General features: G+C 37.0%; 2 long non-coding RNA genes across 6 annotated transcripts in view; both read right to left on the reverse strand.

Annotated features, from left to right (window-relative positions):
- Window positions 1-240: 240 nt before the first annotated feature.
- On the reverse strand, window positions 241-2,539 carry LOC137633415 (uncharacterized). The gene is made up of 2 exons (XR_011042208.1): window positions 2,242-2,539; window positions 241-340 (listed from the first exon to the last, which is right to left on the reverse strand). It is a non-coding gene; the product is annotated as an uncharacterized lncRNA (long non-coding RNA).
- Window positions 2,540-2,911: 372 nt separating this feature from the next.
- LOC137633413 (uncharacterized) overlaps window positions 2,912-17,852 on the reverse strand; it is a 326,557-nt gene continuing 311,616 nt past the window's right edge. Inside the window, exons 1-4 of one of the 5 annotated variants that reach the window (XR_011042204.1) lie at window positions 12,647-12,766; window positions 11,497-11,538; window positions 8,071-8,253; window positions 2,912-3,437 (exon numbers count right to left, since the gene is read on the reverse strand). This is a non-coding gene — a long non-coding RNA (uncharacterized lncRNA). Of the gene's footprint in view, window positions 3,438-8,070; window positions 8,254-11,496; window positions 11,539-12,646; window positions 12,782-17,852 lie in introns of those variants that run through there. The other 4 variants (XR_011042203.1, XR_011042207.1, XR_011042206.1 and 1 more) reach the window with 4 other exon arrangements.

Genomic DNA, 17,852 nt, shown 5'->3' on the forward strand with positions numbered 1-17,852 from the left:
ATAAATCATTCTAAAAAAAAGTAATGTCAAAAGAGATATGTCATATATATAAACTATTAACAACGTCAAAAACAAATATGTCATATATATACAGTACTATAAAAAGACTCATGTCCGCCTGGTCAACAAAAAAGCATTTGCTCCAACTTTGAACTTTTAAAGTTCTACTGATTCAACAACCCGATTAGGAAGATCATTCCACAACTTGGTAACAGCTGGAATAAAACATACTGCGTAGTATTGAGTCTTATGAAGGATTAACATAAGCAACGCCTAAACGCTTGGCTTCTTCCACACGCTTCAACTTCACCGGGCCAGATGACTTCTGCGTATTGCTTGCCTGAAATAGAAGTCTCAGAATTAGTCCTGTAGAAAAGACAATCTATGAAAGCTTTCATTGGAGAAATGACTGAAGATTAATCTCACTTAGTAATTTGAAGGTTTAATATTTTTCATGAAATATTAATTTAGCTTATAATTTAAAGGTTTAAAATTTGCAAAATTAATAATATATATTTGAATCTGATAAATTACTAATCATTCATTAAAATGAAATCACAAAATTGCTTTACAATTCAACCATATTCCTAAATATTCCCCTATGTCTCTTGCCAGGCTCTTCAAGTTCTTTAACACTGACAGTGTCACCTTTTCTTATTCCTGTACTGTACTGTGAAATCCAAATGCTCTATAAACAAGAACAACCTCAAAATTAATTCATTGAAACCTAGTAAGCAGACCCATACAAAAGAAAAAAGGTCTGAGAGTTGTACTAGTGACAATTACAATCATTACTAGCTAAGCTACAACCCTAGTTGGAAAAACAGGATGCTATAAGCACAAGGGGTCCAACAGGAAAATATAGCACAGTGAGGAAAGGAAACAATGATATCAATAAACTACAAAAGTAATGAACAATTAAATCAAATATTTTATGAGAAGTAACAGCATTGAAATAGATCTTTCTTATATACATACATATACCAAGGCACATTCCCCAATTTTGGGGGGTAGCCGACATCAAACAAATGAAACAAAAAAGGGGACATCTCCTCTTTCATATATAAACTATAAAAACTTAAACAAATCAATAGGAAGAGAAATAAGATAGAACAGCGTGCCCGAGTGTACTCTCAAGCAATAGATCATTTATTTCAAAAGACAGCAACAGATTATCTTCAAATGAAGGGGTAACTAACAAAGAAGCAAAGGGAAGAACATCTTCAAGAGCAATCATCAGTACAGAATTAATAGGGTGAAAATGAAGATGTTAGCTGACAAAAATAAAATCATGGTAGTTTCAAGATCTTTAATACTCTCAATTCCAGACTACTATTCGAATAAAATCATACCTTATTAACCTACAAGGGATAAGCACACTGACTTCTTACAAAACCCAGAGGCAATTGATACTTCAAAATACTAATAGCAATAATGTACATCATACAATGTAAGATTCTCCCATCAGGTCACCTCTGTCGAACTTAGAGGTGATATTGTAACAGAGTTGACTAACATCAAGACGTTTGTCCACTACAGACACATGCATTACAGTATAGGCAAAGTTTGAACTCCGATTGATTAAGTTTCCTCATATGCAAAACAAAGTAACTTATTAATACTATTATAACTAGCTAAGCTACAACCCTAGTTGGAAAAGCCCCAGGGCTCCAACAAGGAAAAATAGCCCAGTGGGGAAAGGAAATAAGGCAATAAATAAACAATATAAAAAGTAATGAACAATTAAAATAAAGTATTTTAAAAATTTAACTTTAAAACATATTTCCTATATAAACTATAAAAAGATTTATGTCATCCAATTCAACAAAAAAAATTTTTTTTTGCAAGTTTGAACTTTTGAAGTTCTACCAATTCAACTACCCGATTAGGAAGATCTTTCCACAACTTGGTCACAGCTGGAATAAAACTTCTAGTATACTGTGTAGTATTGAGCCTCATGATGGAGAAGGCCTGACTATTAGAATTAGCTGCTTGCCTAGTATTATGCAGTACTAGAGGTAATTCAAGCTAACTAAACAGATCATGGATGAAATAGCACTGATACTTTCCATTAAAGACAATCTCATAGTCCTTAATATGGTGAATTATTTATAGAAAATGTCAATTTGGTACTAGACTGTGAGGTACATTATATACAACTCAATACTTACGAAAGTTATGAATTAATAAAACTATTAATTCACTACTTATCGTATTGAGTAATATTTTTAAAAAGTTTACCATTAAATATTTTTTCAGGTGAAGTCTACCAACGCTGGAAGTTCAAAGACTGGAAAATCTGAGGAAAGACTTTTACAATCACGTAAATAGAGAAAATATACATCTTTAGTATATAAACAGTACAAAACAGGAACTGTAGCAACAACTCCAGAGGAATAATGAAATATGTAGAATAACTAATAAATAAAGTTTATTATATAATAGGTTTTTATTATTTACTAATGAGGCTTTATTAGTTTTATTACTCTTATACTCTGGCAATTTACTCCTCTCTAAGTTGTTTGCGCTCTGCAATCCTACTCCTGCTCTGCAAACCTCTTCAGTTCTTCTCCTTTGTGCTCTGCGACTCTAGTCCTCTCTCAGCTCTTTGTGCTCTGCGATTTTCCACCTCTCTATTCTTCCTTTGTGCTCTGCGACTCTAGTCCTCTCTCAGCTCTTTGTGCTCTGCGATTTTCCACCTCTCTGTTCTTCGTCCTTTGTGCTCTGCGACTCTAGTCCTCTCTCAGCTCTTTGTGCTCTGCGATTTTCCACCTCTCTGTTCTTCGTCCTTTGTGCTCTGCGACTCTAGTCCTCTCTCAGCTCTTTGTGATCTGCGATTTTCCACCTCTCTATTCTTCGTCCTTTGTGCTCTGCGACTCTAGTCCTCTCTCAGCTCTTTGTGATCTGCGATTTTCCACTCTTAGTGCTCTGCGACTCTAGTCCTCTCTCAGCTCTTTGTGATCTGCGATTTTCCACCTCTCTGTTCTTCGTCCTTTGTGCTCTGCGACTCTAGTCCTCTCTCAGCTCTTTGTGATCTGCGATTTTCCACCTCTCTATTCTTCGTCCTTTGTGCTCTGCGACTCTAGTCCTCTCTCAGCTCTTTGTGATCTGCGAACCTCTCTATTCTTCGTCCTTTGTGCTCTGCGACTCTAGTCCTCTCTCAGCTCTTTGTGATCTGCGATTTTCCACCTCTCTGTTCTTCGTCCTTTGTGCTCTGCGACTCTAGTCCTCTCTCAGCTCTTTGTGCTCTGCGATTTTCCACCTCTCTATTCTTCGTCAGCCTTTGTGCTCTACGACTCTAGTCCTCTCTCAGCTCTTTGTGCTCTGCAACTCTTAGTGCTCTACGACTCTAGTCCTCTCTCAGCTCTTTGTGCTCTGCAACTCTTAGTGCTCTACGACTCTAGTCCTCTCTCAGCTCTTTGTGCTCTGCGACTCTCCTGGAATAGAAAATGGAAAGGGTGATATCTATTCACAGGGCATGTTTGTTACCTTAACTTCAATATTTTAATACTTTTTGTAAGTATTTCAAGCAAACTTTACTACATAAACTAAAAAATAATTAACAGATTGTAAAGCCCATTTTAGAATTGTATCAAATTGCATTTTCATATGGAATAAACTTAACTTCGTCCTGAATTGAAACTCTAGTCAATTCCCAAACTAACAAATTTCAAAAATTCTTGATTGTTAACCGTGGAATCTTTGTAAAATACAATTTGTCCTATTTCCTGTGATTACAAAGCCATACAGATCTTGACTAGATATTGCTGGGAAGGTGGCAGTTTGATATTCTACATCACCCCGACTGTAGACATGCCCAAATACACAAACGCGTTTGAGGCCATGGTCAAATCCACTTAAAGTAAAATCCACTAAAATAAGCAGATTAAAATCACCCCAAAAATGCAAAGTAAAATCCACTCAAAAAGACAGATAGTGTCTACTATTAAAAAAGCTTAAAGGTAGAGTCCACTAGAAAAAGGCAAGAAAGGTAATATCCACTAAAAAAGCAAGGTAGTGTCCACTAAAAAACCAAGGTAGAGTCCACTAAATAAGGCGAGGTAGAGTCCACTAAAATAAAGCAAGGTAGTGTCCTAAAAAAAAACCAAGGTTGTGTCCACTAAAAAGCAAGGTAGAGTCCACTAAAAAAGCGAGGTAGCGTCCACTAAAAATGCAAAGTAGAGTCCACTAAAAAAAGCAAAGTAAATTCCACTATAAAGGAAAGTTAGCGTCCACTCAAAAAGCAAGGTACAGCCCACAGGGTAAAGCAAAGAAAGTCGACAGGGAAAAGCAAAGAAAGTTCACAGGGAAAAGCAAGGTAAAGCCAACAGGGAAAAGCAAGGTAAAGCCCACAGGGAAAAGCAAAGAAAGTCCACATGAAAAAGCAAGGTAAAGCCCAAAGAAAGTCCACAGGGAAAAGCAAAGAAAGTCCACAGGGAAGAGCAAGGTAATGCCCACAGGGAAAAGCAAGATAAAGTCCACAGGGAAAAGCAAGGTAAAGTCCACAGGGAAAAGCAAGGTACACCCCACAGGGAAAAGCAAAGAAGGTCGACAGGGAAAAGCAAAGAAAGTCCACAGGAAAAAGCAAGGTAAAGCCCACAGGGAAAAGCAAAGAAAGTCCACATGAAAAAGCAAGGTAAAGCCCAAAGAAAGTCCACAGGGAAAAGCAAAGAAAGTCCACAGGGAACAGCAAGGTAAAGCCCACAGGGAAAAGCAAGGTAAAGTCCACAGGGAAAAGAGGTAAAGCCCACAGGGAAAAGCAAAGAAAGTCCACAGGGAAAAGCAAAGAAAGTCCACATGAAAAAGCAAGGTAAAGCCCAAAGAAAGTCCACAGGGAAAAGCAAATAAAGTCCACAGGGAACAGCAAGGTAAAGTCCACATGAAAAAGAAAAGTAAAGCCCACATGAAAAAGCAAGGTAAAGCCCACAGGGAAAAGCAAGGTAAAGCCCACAGGGAAAAGCAAAGAAAGTCCACATGAAAAAGCAAGGTAAAGCCCAAAGAAAGTCCACAGGGAAAAGCAAAGAAAGTCCACAGGGAAGAGCAAGGTAAAGCCCACAGGGAAAAGCAAGGTAAAGCCCACAGGAAAAGCAAAGAAAGTCCACAGGGAAAAGCAAGGTAAAGTCCACATGAAAAAGAAAAGTAAAGCCCACATGAAAAAGAAAAGTAAAGCCCACATGAAAAAGCAAGGTAAAGCCCACAGGGAAAAGCAAAGCAAGTCCATGGGGAAAAGCAAGGTAAAGCCTACATGAAAAAGCAAGGTAAAGCCCACAGGGAAAAGCAAGGTAAAGCCCACATGAAAAAGCAAGGTAAAGCCCACAGAGAAAAGCAAAGAAAGTCCACATGAAAAAGAAAAGTAAAGCCCACATGAAAAAGCAAGGTAAAGCCCACAGGGAAAAGCAAGGTAAAGCCCACAGGGAAAAGCAAGGTAAAGCCGACAGGGAAAAGCAAGGTAAAGCCCACATGAAAAAGAAAAGGAAAGCCCACATGAAAAAGCAAGGTAAAGCCCACAGGGAAAAGCAAGATAAAGTCCACATGAAAAAGAAAAGTAAAGCCCACATGAAAAAGCAAGGTAAAGCCCACAGGGAAAAGCAAGGTAAAGCCCACAGGGAAAAGCAAGGTAAAGCCCACAGGGAAAAGCAAGGTAAAGCCCACAGGGAAAAGCAAAGAAAGTCCACAGGGAAAAGCAAGGTAAAGTCCACATGAAAAAGGAAAGTAAAGCCCACATGAAAAAGCAAGGTAAAGCCCACAGGGAAAAGCAAGGTAAAACCCACAGGGAAAAGCAAGGTAAAGCCCACATGGAAAAGCAAAGAAAGTCCACAGGGAAAAGCAAGGTAAAGTCCACATGAAAAAGAAAAGTAAAGCCCACAGGGAAAAGCAAAGCAAGTCCATGGGGAAAAGCAAGGTAAAGCCCACATGAAAAAGCAAGGTAAAGCCCACAGGGAAAAGCAAGGTAAAGCCCACATGAAAAAGCAAGGTAAAGCCCACATGAAAAAGCAAGGTAAAGCCCACAGGGAAAAGCAAAGAAAGTCCACATGAAAAAGAAAAGTAAAGCCCACAGGGAAAAGCAAGGTAAAGCCCACAGGGAAAAGCAAGGTAAAGCCGACAGGGAAAAGCAAGGTAAAGCCCACATGAAAAAGAAAAGTAAAGCCCACATGAAAAAGCAAGGTAAAGCCCACAGGGAAAAGCAAGATAAAGTCCACATGAAAAAGAAAAGTAAAGCCCACAGGGAAAAGCAAGGTAAAGCCCACAGGGAAAAGCAAGGTAAAGCCCACAGGAAAAGCAAAGAAAGTCCACAGGGAAAAGCAAGGTAAAGTCCACATGAAAAAGAAAAGTAAAGCCCACATGAAAAAGCAAGGTAAAGCCCACAGGAAAAGCAAAGAAAGTCCACAGGGAAAAGCAAGGTAAAGTCCACATGAAAAAGAAAAGTAAAGTCCACATGAAAAAGCAAGGTAAAGCCCACAGGGAAAAGCAAAGAAAGTCCACAGGGAAAAGCAAGGTAAAGCCCACAGGAAAAGCAAAGAAAGTCCACAGGGAAAAGCAAGGTAAAGTCCACATGAAAAAGAAAAGTAAAGCCCACATGAAAAAGCAAGGTAAAGCCCACAGGAAAAGCAAAGAAAGTCCACAGGGAAAAGCAAGGTAAAGTCCACATGAAAAAGAAAAGTAAAGTCCACATGAAAAAGCAAGGTAAAGCCCACAGGGAAAAGCAAGGTAAAACCCACAGGGAAAAGCAAGGTAAAGCCCACATGGAAAAGCAAAGAAAGTCCACAGGGAAAAGCAAGGTAAAGTCCACATGAAAAAGAAAAGTAAAGTCCACATGAAAAAGCAAGGTAAAGCCCACAGGGAAAAGCAAGGTAAAACCCACAGGGAAAAGCAAGGTAAAGCCCACATGGAAAAGCAAAGAAAGTCCACAGGGAAAAGCAAGGTAAAGTCCACATGAAAAAGAAAAGTAAAGCCCACATGAAAAAGCAAGGTAAAGCCCAGAGGGAAAAGCAAGGTAAAGCCCACATGAAAAAGCAAGGTAAAGCCCACATGAAAAAGCAAGGTAAAGCCCACAAGGAAAAGCAAGGTAAAGCCCACATGAAAAAGCAAGGTAAAGTCCACATGAAAAAGCAAGGTAAAGTCCACAGGGAAAAGCAAGGTAAAGTCCACATGAAAAAGAAAAGTAAAGCCCACATGAAAAAGCAAGGTAAAGCCCACAAGGAAAAGCAAGGTAAAGCCCACATGAAAAAGCAAGGTAAAGTCCACATGAAAAAGCAAGGTAAAGTCCACAGGGAAAAGCAAGGTAAAGCCCACATGAAAAAGAAAAGTAAAGCCCACAGGGAAAAGCAAAGAAAGTCCACAGGGAAAAGCAAGGTAAAGTCCACATGAAAAAGCAAGGTAAAGCCCACATGAAAAAGCAAGGTAAATTCACTGGGAAAAGTAAGGCAAGTCCACTAATAAAAGCAAGGTGAAGTCCACTAATAAAAGCAAGGTTTAGTCCACTAATAAAAGCTATTTACTAAGCATGAAATCTCAAAAACTGCAAAAATTAACTTTTAATGTATGCGATTTGCTAAAATCCCACTTAAATTAAATTATATCGGGATGTGCCCAACCCAATAACTTACTATATAAACGGAAGTGATTAGAAAGAAAAAAAAAACGGCAAGTGCTGGTATAAAGCCGATATTAACTAAAAACAATGAATTTGTCGTTTTTAATGGAAATGAAGAAAAATTTAATGTGTAATTTGCCATATTTGATAAACCTATTTTGATTTACATCAGAATATAGCTATATGCCTAACCACGACAAATTTTAAGCCTAATTAAAAAAGTTGATCAAATCTAGTACAGCAAAATCGGCTTCAAAACATTTAACTGACAAAATCAATCGAGATAACATTAAAAAGTTTACTAGATCTATATTCTTTGAATAGAATCACTTAAAAATAATCATTCATCCATGTTTAAAACTATGCTAAATCTTTTTAAAAGGTTAAGTCAGCGAACGTCGAACAGAGTTTCAAAAAGACAGAACACGGCCACATTAACACGAACTAGATTTTTAAAATTTATACCCGTCACATACCTTTGATACCTTCTGCTCTTGACAGAGACCCAGCTGCACAAGATTGCTGTTAGAGCTACCTCTTTCAAAGTAAGGTGAAGACAGCCACAGGGATCTAAAGGTCAGATACAGTCGTCTGACGTGTTATTTTAGTGTCCTTGCACGAAGAGGAGAGCCCTCTGGGATCAGTTTGAGTAATCATTTCTGCTCAGAAAAAAAATCTTAATTTTGATTTTTAACCATAGGATTAGTTTTCTTTTAAACTTAATTCCACAGCTTAAAATAATATAGCAAATGCTTGTATTGAGTATTCACATAAAAAAGCCTGGCTTTCTTTATTGTTAATCAGATTCATCTGTTTATCAAGAAGTTGCATTTTGGCTATACTCAAAACTTTTTTTTTTTTTTTTTTTTTGACAGAAACCATGCTATTATTCGTATATTTTGTTTTTCTTAGGATTCTTAGTGTCTTGTTTTTCGTGGATTTTTTTTTATCAGTGTTCCAATCAGTCACATATATGCCAATCAAGATACGAAAACACCCAAACTTGTTAAAAATCGTTAATGAAAAAAAGGGAGGGGGGTGGGGGGATGTTGCTTTAAAGGTTTTAAAACAATCTGGAAAAATGTTCCAGATAAGACTTTTAAGCAAATAAATTACTGAAAACTCAACATGCATTCAGAATTATTCATAATTTTAAATATATATTTATTTTTCTTTCACTAATGGATTCCTTAAATAACCAATACTAGAATGTGGACATTCAGAAAATCAATAATCGATTTTATATCAAGAAGCACGCTGATGTTCCCTAATCTAAGATATGCTTCAAGTCATCACTAAAACGTTACTAAGATGAATTTATCAGATTGAGGCTGTTTATTAGACTCCACAAATGATCCTGAAGGTTATAAGAGCTTTTAAAATTTATAACTATAGTTATATATACAATAACTGAACATGTCCTGATGCCCTCGTATAAATCGAAGATTTAACTTTACACAAAACCTACAGTACCGACTTAGACCAAACTTGGTATTCATATTGGGTATGTCCCAAGGAAGAATCGGTAACATTTTGGATCAAACAAATTAAATTACAAGTAGTGCGCAACAATTCTTTGAAAATAATAGCAATGTTGAGTAAGGGCAAATATATTCATTTTATTTTTTGTGTGTGAGCATTACGCAAAAATTAGAGAACCAATTCCAACAAAACTTAGTTGACATGTGGGGTATAACCCAGGGATAAATCCATTTGATTTTGAAGTAAATACATCGAAGTACAAGTCTACAGTGGAGTTAAGATCAAAATAAGACTGCTTGGGTTGGCAAAGACGTGCATTAATAGAGAATACCAGTTCCCGCAGGGAATATTATCACTCAAACGTTTTCCTAATTACTATCCATACCTCGCGTTAATCAACTTTGCTAACTTGAATTGTTGTTTTATTTTGGTCTGGTGGATGTTATCAGAAAATAACAAATTTGTGATGTTTGTGGAATTTGTGGTTCTTCCCAAGAAAGTTGAACTAACTCAATGATCTTAATACGTAGTTTGGATAATGGACAAGTAAAATAAAAACTCCTAAGGATTTCTATATAAGTTTTGAAAACTCAAAACTTATCGGTTAGAAGTATATATATATATATATATATATATATATATATATATATATATATATATATATATATATACATATACGTATACGTATATATATATATATATATTTATATATATATATATATATATATATATATATATATATATATATATATATATACATACATATACGTATACGTATATATATATATATATATATATATATATATATATATATACATACATATACGTATACATATACCTTTACATATATATATATATATATATATATATATATATATATATATATATTATATATATACATTATATATATATATATATATATATATATATATATATATATATATATATATATATATATATATATATATATATATATATATATAGGGCCAAGAGAGATTAGTTGAAAAACTTTCAACTGGGCTCCACAAGGAACTAGAAGAGTTGGAGGACGCATACCTACATGGTTAAGGACTATGAAATGGTCAGAATTATAAAATAATCTTATGCAACATTATGGCTGCACTGATTAAACCCTCAAACAAACGTACATATCTGGTTTGAATGGAACAGGCACAGAGAGAGAGAGAGAGAGAGAGAGAGAGAGAGAGAGAGAGAGAGAGAGAGAGAGAGAGAGAGAGAGAGAGAGAGAGAGAGAGAGGAAGGAAAATAAATCTAGTACCAATTTATAGAAAGCATAACCAAATGAAATAATGTTTATATAAAAAAATGCTGCTCATAATAGCGGGTGGTTCTTTATAAGACTATACAACCGTCTTTGCAACATTCATCCTTCAACATTCATTGAACATCCACTGCGCATAGGCAAAGATTATAAAAAAACAATATGGCAGTAGTAGATATACTAATAAATGCTCACCATACTGAGCTTCACATTTGTAATGCCACTTCAAATCATTATTAATATTTCATTGGAACATATATATATATATATATATATATATATATATATATATATATATATATATATATAATATATATATATATATACACAAACACCCATATTATATTAATTAACATAATAAAAACAATTAGTCTAAATGAATCAACCTTACTAGAGAGAGAGAGAGAGAGAGAGATTTTCCGGCACCCTGACATATATATATATATATATATATATATATATATATATATATATATATATATATATAAGAGATATATATATATATATATATATATATATATATATATATATATATATATATATATAATATATATGAGATATATATATATATATATATATATATATATATATTTATATATATATATAATATAAGAGAGAGAGAGAGAGAGAGAGAGAGAGAGAGAGAGAGAGAGAGAGAGAGAGAGAGAGAGAGAGAGAGAGAGAGAGAGAGAGAGAGAGACATTAGACGAGGTTAAAAGGATGCTAGTGAGTGGCAATAGAGAGAACGAGTGTGAGTCATCAGACGAGGTTTAAAGGATGTTCGTGAGTGGCAAGAGAGAGAGAGAGAGAGAGAGAGAGAGAGAGAGAGAGAGAGAGAGAGAGAGATCGGAGCGAAGAACAAGGTGAATATTCTAGCAACAATAAAATAAAACCTTTTTCATCAAACGTAGCAGAATTTCATTTTTACAATGCTGCCAATCCCTATCTTGGGTGTCAAGCTGACCCCAGAGAGAGAGAGAGAGAGAGAGAGAGAGAGAGAGAGAGAGAGAGAGAGAGAGAGAGAGAGAGAGAGAGAGCCAGCCCTTTCCTCCACTGAGAAATGAGCATCATATATATATATATATATATATATATATATATAGTTATAGCAGACTAAAAATATTTTTGCTGTACTCACCAATGTCATAGGGACTTCAAAAAGCACCGGCCACGCTGGTTTCTGTAGAGGAAACAAGAAATACCAGTTATTCCCGACCACAATAAAAAATAATCAGTTCTCTTCCAACGTTTTCAGAGTGATTTTACATCCATCAATATCAAGAAAATCGATATTTAGATATGACAGTACCAACTCATCATGATGCTATAAGCCCAAGGGTCACCCCCCCCCCCCCCCCCCCCCGGGGGAAAGTAGCCCATTAAGGAAAGGAAATGAGTAAATGAATAAACTGACTCGTAAGAGAATATAGTCCCATTTCTTGGTTTTACCCATCAGACTTCTCATAATATATCGAAATTAATAAAATCAATTATTTTATATAAGTTAACCTGGCAGTTTAAACAGTTCAAAACACTAACAAAACTACGCTAAAATGCTTAAATTCGATTACTTACTCATCCTATAGTATCATTTAGTCTCTCGTGAAATGAAATAATTATAAATTTATTTGGATTTGGGCTGAGGTATGAAAAGAACAATGTATAAGAATACAGGTTAAATCTATATCGCACAGAAGAAAATATTTTTTGCCTTGGAGAGTCAAAAGATATTTCAAGCGATTGAATTATTGAGTTCTGGGTATCTGAAAGGCTACAACGGAGACCCAGGATTTCATTGAAGAAAATACATATATAGCTCGGCAACTCTGGTTGTGATGATTTGCCAACTTGGTCCCACACCTAAATAATTTGAATTGCGAGAAAATTTAAGTTATTTATATGATCAATTGTGTACATGGTGCTCTGGTAATGGCTTATTATGAAAATTGGGAACTGGTGAGATTGACGATTCTTACTACATAACAGGAAGGAATTCTGGAATCTACTTAAACCTACTTGATTTCAGCCAAGCAGTGTGATCACTTTTCCTTGTGTGACTAATGGGATGACGTGAAGAGATCAACGACTAATTCATCAAGAACTATTCAGGACAAACCAAGAGAAAGTCATCAAATCAAAAGAAATATTAATTCAAATTCGGAACCAAATCTTATTGCTACGAGTTCACATAATGGAGAACTTCAGGGCAAAGATAGTTATAGTCGAACCAAACGAAAGTGGAGGATGAGACACAGAATATATTGTGTGGACGATTTCCGTCATTTTACCTGGAGTTTTCGGTTTGGAGAAGTCCTCAAACAGAAGATGGATTAAGGTCTTAAAGGTGGGTGGGATCTGTCAGTCATAATCTCGGATGTATTGTCCTTTTAAGCTCTTTTTTTTCTCTCCAGGTGCTCAGTGGAAAGCAACTAAAATCCTTGGAGGGATTTTGATTCTAGGACAACCAGAGATACACAGGGAGATTATTACAAGTCATTCATAAATACTTTACCTTAAAACCCTCCTGTCATATTCATAAGATTGTTCCTCTTGCTCTGATTGTATATAACTATTGTATATATGATACATGCATATACAGTATTTTCTATATATATATATATATATATATATATATTATATATATATATTTTATATATATATATATATATATATATATATTTATATATATATATATTTATATGTATATATATTTATATTTATATATATATAAATATATATATATTTATATTTATATATATATAAAATATATATATATATATAAATATATATATATATAAATATATATATATATTTATATATACATATATAATATATATATATACATATATATAATATATATATAATATATATAATATATATATCCAATATATATATATATATATGTAATATATATATGAATATATAATATATATAATACAGTATATATATATAATATATATATATATATATATATATACAGCACATATGTATCTATATAGGTCTATAAATATCTATATACATATGTCTATATACACATATATATATATATATATATATATATATATATATATATATATATATATATATATATATATATATATATATATATTTATATATACATTTATATATATATATATATATGTCTATATATATATATATATATATATATATATATATATATATATATATACACAAATACCCATGATATAATTAATATAATGAAAAACAATTAGTCTAAATGAATCAACCTTACTAGAGAGAGAGAGAGAGAGAGAGAGAGAGAGAGAGAGAGAGAGAGAGAGAGAGAGAGAGAGAGAGAGAGAGTTTTCCGGCACCCTGACATATATAAATAAATATATATATATATATATATATATATATAAATATATATGTGTATATACTGTATATATATGTGTATATATATATATATATATATATATATATATTTTTATACTGTATATATGTGTGTATATATATATATATATATATATATATATATATATATATATATATATATATATATATATTATATATATATATATAGAGAGAGAGAGAGAGAGAGAGAGAGAGAGAGAGAGAGAGAGAGAGAGAGAGAGGGAGGGAGAGAGAGAGAGAGAGAGAGAGAGAGAGAGAGAGTCATAAGACGAGGTTAAAAGGATGCTTGTGGGTGGCAAGAGAGAGAGAGAGAGAGAGAGAGAGAGAGAGAGAGAGAGAGAGAGAGAGAGAGAGAGAGAGAGGAGCGAAGAACAAGGTGAATATGCGAAACCAGCGTGGAAGACCAAGTGGGGGGTAGACACGCCTGGGATTCGGACGAGGAGAACAGGATGATCATGTTCGAGCTCGGAAACAAGGATAACCCCCACATCAACAAGATGATTCAGGAGAGGGTCTTACCTTTGCGGACGCTGGAAAGTATCCGCACTAAAAGGAAGACCACCAAGTACAAGAGAAAGGTGGCTGCTCTTGTGCACCCAATGACCTACAGTGTAACCCCACCACTTCGGGACTGCTGGGGAACGCCCACAAGGATCCGAGTGGAGGAGGCAGCAACAGGAACCTTGAAACGACGACGGGGAACACCAACAGCTAATGTAGAGAAAACCCCGCCTACGAAGGAGGACTATTCACCAAGAAGGAGGACAGGAGCCCGACCAAGTGACCACCGATTTGACGACGCACCAACGAGGACGACATCGTTGTTGTGGCCTCAACTAGAGTTGGACTAACATCGGCTATCAAGAACCTACTAGATGAAGCAGGCAAGCTGGGCCTTGAGCCTGGCCTAGGAAAGTGTGCCACAGCAGGGATAGTCGGCGACCGCAGCAGGAAAACTTGGTACATAGAGAGCCGCCCGTTCGCATATGGGAACAACAACATCCCAGCCACCAGTCCCGACGGATTTTATAAGTATCTGGGGATCGAGGTCGGGCTGGTGGTGAATGCTAATGGTGCAAAGCTAATTGGGAAGGCCAGGACTGAGCTGGGGAATCTTCAGATGGCGCCATTGAATTATTAAAAGAAGGAGTTTTACCAGCCCAATGAGTCAAGCTTGACTCTCACAGGGCTGGCCCGAAAAAAAATCGGGATATAAAGAAATATAAGATTATCAAAAATTCAATTGATAAGGAAAAAAAATAAATAAATGAAAAAAAAGAATTATATATATGTATATACAGTATATACTTATAATCTTTAAATATTCTAAATATGGGTGAATAGATGGATGAATAAATATATATATATATGAAATCTGAGTGATGAAAATAATTAACAACATATTAAATCTATGTAATTTAAAATGAATTAGTAAAAAAACTTAGGTAAAAATTTAGATTCTATCAATAATACGTGAATTCCTTAAAAAGGTTAAAATTCTAAAAACAGAAAAATTACTTGATTCAGTTAAAATTTCAGAAAAAGTTTTCTGACCAAAACATATCTCTCTCGCTGGAGAACTTTACAAACCGAAAATATATGTTTAATAGATAAAAAAGTATCACACTCACTGCACATTGGAACAGTGCCGTGAGGTGTACTCATTAAAAATTCATGGGTTAATCTCGAGTGCCCAATTCGTAATCTGGTTAAGCCTCAGCAAAAGTTCTGGTCACTTAAGAACGTGCTGGTACCCAGGCTGAAGCATATAGCCATATTTGGAAACTTGAAAAATTATCATCTAGCTTCAGTTGATAAGGAAATACGCAAGTTCGTCAGGAGGTGTCTACATCTGCCAGGCGATACACCACTCGGAGCATTCTACACAGGTACAGCAGTTGGAGGCCTCGGAATCTACAACTTCACCGACGGCGTTCCAAAGGACCTGCTAGAATGCTACAGATGTTTGACGAGATCTCCAGATCCATTGGTAGCAAGGATAGCTGCTGAACTAGTCCAACAACATCGGGCCCCTGCTGCCACAGACTGGGGATCAAGTCTCTACAATACCGTAGATGGGTGTGGGCTCAGAGAGGCGGCTTATGGACTCAGGCCCAAATGGCTGGACTCTGGCACGCGTCTGATGAAAGGGGGAGCATTCTGTAACGCCGTGAAGCTCAAATTAGGTATCCTGACAACACCGGCCCGGAGCGCACGAGGAAGAGTACAGAGCAGCCGATGCGATCTAAGCTGTAATGCCCCCGGAACCCTGCATCACATCATGCAGACGTGTCCAGCTGTTCAGTCATGGAGAATCAAGAGGCACAACAAGATCCAAGACCTTATGCAAGAAAGCCACCGAAGCAGGGTATCTTACAGTAAGCGAACCCCGGATCACAACCAGACAAGGGCTCCGCAAACCTGATTTGGTCATATGGAAAGATGGCGAATCAATGGTTATTGACGTGCAAGTGAATGCTGACGCCAACGTTAGATCCCTCGAATTCTTTGACGCAGCAAAAGTAGCAAAGTATAACACTACATGCATCAAAGACACCGTCAAAGAGCTGACAGGGACAGAACCCACTATTAAGGCAATAACTGGGAACTGGCGTGGTGTTCTGTCCAGAGGGACTATCAGCCTATGCCAGAGGCTCAAGATGTCTATGAGTGATTTGGACCTAATGACGGTCAAAATTCTGGAAGGTGGATTGTCCATGTACTCTAACTAGATGGGCATGGCGGGCGGCGGCGACGTAACCAAGTGTCTTCGGCCACGAAGATCGACCGATTGACGTTCCTCCGGGGACAGAAGAACTGCGTCCCTGTTGAGTGGAGATGGTCACCGGTAGAGTCTACGACGGAGATTGTTTAAGACCGCGTTAACCGTTGAGACTTAAGGCTAGTATGTAAGGAATAAGTTAAGTTTAAGATCCGTTTTAACCAGGTTCCTATGTAAATACCTACTGTGTAGATAAAGATCATCATCATCTGCGTAGGAAAGGAACCTAACCTTGAGATATAGTAGAGAGGTACCAGCTGGTCTTAGGATTGTAATCGTTAGGTGAGAGCTCTCAGTTAGGGTTAGGTGAAAAAAAAAAAATAGCCAAATGCCTCGTCATTTAATTAGTGACGCGCATGAATGGATTAACGAGATTCCCACTGTCCCTACCTACTATCTAGCGAACCCACAGGCAGGGGAACGGGCCTGCACACAACAGCGGTTAAAGAAGACCCTGTTGAGCTTGACTCTAGTCTGATATTGTAGAGACATCAGAGGTGTAGCATAGGTGGGAGGTCTTGGCATTCGTGCCCTGGCCGACAGTGAAATACCACTACTCTGATCGTTTCTCTACTTACTCGGTGAAGTGGAACCGGAGCTTGGCTCCCAAGGTGGGCCAGTGTCTCTGAGATTCTAGCTCCAAGCTGTTTACGGTGCGGGCCGTCCGTGGCCGAGCTCTCCGGAGCGAGGCGGCGGCGGCCCGCGGTGGGCGTGCGCGCCCGATGGCGATCCTGACCGAGGACAGTATCAGGTGGGGAGTTTGACTGGGGCGGTACATCTGTCAAATGGTAACGCAGGTGTCCCAAGGCTAGCTCAGCGAGGACAGAAACCTCGCGTAGGGTAAAAGAGCAAAAGGTAGCCTGATCTTGATTTTCAGTACGAATACGGGCTGCGAAAGCACGGTCTATCGATCCTTTTGACCTTTCAAGAGTTTTAAGCAAGAGGTGTCAGAAAACTTACCACAGAGATAACTGGCTTGTGGCGGCCAAGCGTTCATAGCGACGTCGCTTTTTTATCCTTCGATGTCGGCTCTTCTTAGCATTGTGAAGCAGAAATTACAAAGCCTTGGATTGTTCACCCGTCAATAGGGAACGTGAGCTGGGTTTCGACCGTCGCGAGACAGGTTAGTTTTACCCTACTGTTGTTGCGCGTGTCGTTGCGATAGCAGTCTTGTTCAGTACGAGAGGAACCGCAAGACCGGGCCGCTGGTGTCGCTCCTGGCGGAGACGTCAAGGGAGCGGGGCTACGCCCGCCGGATTTACGTCTGAACGCCTCTAAGACGGAATCCGGGCTTGAGTTAGCAACGATAGGACGTATTGTGCGGAGCGCTGGGAACC

Source organism: Palaemon carinicauda, chromosome 43 (genome assembly GCF_036898095.1).
Source record: "Palaemon carinicauda isolate YSFRI2023 chromosome 43, ASM3689809v2, whole genome shotgun sequence".
In the NCBI taxonomy this organism is placed as follows: domain Eukaryota; kingdom Metazoa; phylum Arthropoda; class Malacostraca; order Decapoda; family Palaemonidae; genus Palaemon; species Palaemon carinicauda.